This window comes from Arachis hypogaea, chromosome 17 (genome assembly GCF_003086295.3).
Source record: "Arachis hypogaea cultivar Tifrunner chromosome 17, arahy.Tifrunner.gnm2.J5K5, whole genome shotgun sequence".
NCBI classification, from domain to species: Eukaryota; Viridiplantae; Streptophyta; class Magnoliopsida; order Fabales; family Fabaceae; genus Arachis; species Arachis hypogaea.
This window is the reverse complement of record NC_092052.1, coordinates 82,947,022-82,949,524: the sequence shown is the minus strand read 5'-3', so window position 1 is coordinate 82,949,524 and position 2,503 is coordinate 82,947,022. Positions and strand designations below refer to the sequence as shown.

The following is a 2,503-nucleotide window of genomic DNA, read 5'->3' as shown; positions in this document are numbered from 1 at the left end:
TCCATCCACGCACACGCGTGAAGCACGCATACGCGTGGATAGCCGAATGTTGGCCGTCTAACGTTGAGTCAAACGCCAATGACAGCAAAGTCTTCTGGTTTTTCAGAAGAGCATTTGAGTTAACGTTGGCCCTCAAATGTTGACTCCAACATGAAGCATCAGGATGCACGAATCAAACAGATCTCTTCTCAACAGCAAGGGAAACCAATTGGAGCCATTTTCAACCCAATTCCATCAAGGCCAAAAGCCCAATTTAGAGATTGAGGATGAATGGAAGAAAGTGTATAAATAGCTTAGAGTTTAAGTTAGAAAAGACTTTTTTTGGAGGAGGACTGGAATTTTCACTTTTCTGTTCCATTTGAATTTCAGAATGTATCTTTCAATTCCATTTTCCATTTTGAGAGCTATGAACAACTAAACCCCTTTCATTGGGTTAGGGAGCTCTGTGTAAATTCAATTGATCAATATTAGTTTTCATTCATCTTCTTCTTTCTTTTCTCTTGATTTTACTAGAAAGCTTTTGGTCTTCATCTAATTGGATAGTTATCTTGGGAAAGAAGCAATTCATAAATGGATCTCCTCGGAAACTTGGGAGAGAAATGAGGAGATCATGCTAGAATTGCTTTCTCACATTAGATTAGATTGGGATTTGGATGGATATAGTGACATGTAATCCTACCAACACTTTGATCTATGAATTTGTGTGGTATAATCAGTGACCAAACTTTATCTCTTCCCATGAGCACTTAAATCAAGGAATTGGGCAATTGTTCATGCTTAGAGAGATTAGGTTACCAAGGAATTGGGGTCTAATCACTTAAGATTGCCAAGGAGATCAATGAATACATTGATTGCGGAAGAGATGAAAATAAATTTGATCTGGAGAATTATACATCTCCTGAACCCAATGATTCCCCATCTCTGATCTACCCATTCTTTTATATTCTGCTTCTTTAATTTCATGCTAATTCCCCATTCCCATTTACTTTCCAGCAATTTAAGATTCTGTCATTTCATTTCCTGCAATTTAATTTCTGCCATTTAATTTCTTGCAATTTAAGTTTTCCACCAATTTTACTTTCTGCAATTCTCAATCCACTTTTGATTTCGCTCAACTAGCATAGTTCTCCAATTAACATTGATCAATCTACCAATCCCTGTGGGATTCGACCTCACTCTACAGTGAGTTTTTACTTTACGACAATCCGGTGCACTTGCCGGAAGGAAATTTGTTGAGAGACAAGTTTTCGAGTGAATCAAGTTTATGGCGCCGTTGCTGGGGATTGGTTTTGTGTTGACAATCACTAAGTTGAAGGATAACTAGAATGAGCACTTTTTCTTTTCGTTTGATTTATTGAATTTTGTTTTAAGTTGTTCAATTTTGTTTTCTGCATTTGTTTTTGGTTATTTCTCTTTAATTTCTCTTACTTTTTTATTTTCCAGCAAGCTAACCTACTAACTATTTGATAAATTGCTCTAACCAAGCTAACTATACTCTATTTTAGTAGACTCTACACTTGCTGTTTCTTGTACTTGTTCATTGTATGACAGGTAGGAGAGAGGTTTCAACCTCCTTTGACAATGAACCAGAAAGAACCTTCCTGAGATTAAGAAGAGAAACAAGAGGAAAGAGGGTTGTTGGTGCAGAAAAAGAGGAGGAAGACTGTGATATAACCATGGAGGGTGATACAAAAAACCATCATGAAGGAGAGGTGAATAATCATGCCAGAAGAGGTGGAGCCAACCCTGCTGGACAACAGAGGAGAGTTCTGGGATCATACATGAATCCAAATCCAGAAATTGTGGTAGCAGCATTCAAAGGCCAACCATCCATGCTAATAACTTCGAATTGAAGCCTCAGCTCATAACCCTTGTCCAGAACAACTATTCCTTTGGAGGAAGTGCACAAGAGGATCCTAATGAGCATCTCACTAAATTTCAAAGGATATGTGACACAGTTAAATCTAATGGTGTTCATCCTGACACCTATAGATTACTGCTGTTTCCTTTTTCTTTGAGGGACAAAGCATCAAAATGGCTAGAATCATTTCCCAAGGAAAGCTTGACCACCTGGGAAGATGTAATGAACAGATTTCTAACAAGGTTCTACCCTCCACAAAGAGTTAACAGACTGAGAACTGAGGTACAGATATTCAGACAGCAGAATGGCGAGATTCTTTATGAAGCTTGGGAGAGATTCAAAGATTTGACAAAGAAATGCCCCTGTGATATGTTTAATGAGTGGGTGCAAATCCATATCTTTTATGAAGGGCTGAATTGTGAATCAAGGAAAGCTGTAGACCACTCATCTGGAGGTTCCCTAAACAAGAAGAAGACCATTGAAGAAGCCATTGATGTTATAGAGACAGTGGCTAACAATGAGTACTTTTATGCCTCAGATAGGAGCAACAACATGGGAGTCTTGGAATTAAACCATATGGATGTAATCTTGGCCCAGAATAAGATGATCACCAAGCAACTGGATGAGTTAACCAAGCAAATG

General features: G+C 38.2%; 1 non-coding gene across 1 annotated transcript; it reads right to left on the bottom strand.

The window, feature by feature from the left end:
• Window positions 1-2,128: 2,128 nt before the first annotated feature.
• LOC112768754 (small nucleolar RNA R71) lies at window positions 2,129-2,236 on the bottom strand. Its single transcript, XR_003186147.1, has one exon. It is a non-coding gene; the product is annotated as a small nucleolar RNA R71 (small nucleolar RNA).
• Between the last annotated feature and the right edge of the window lie 267 nt (window positions 2,237-2,503).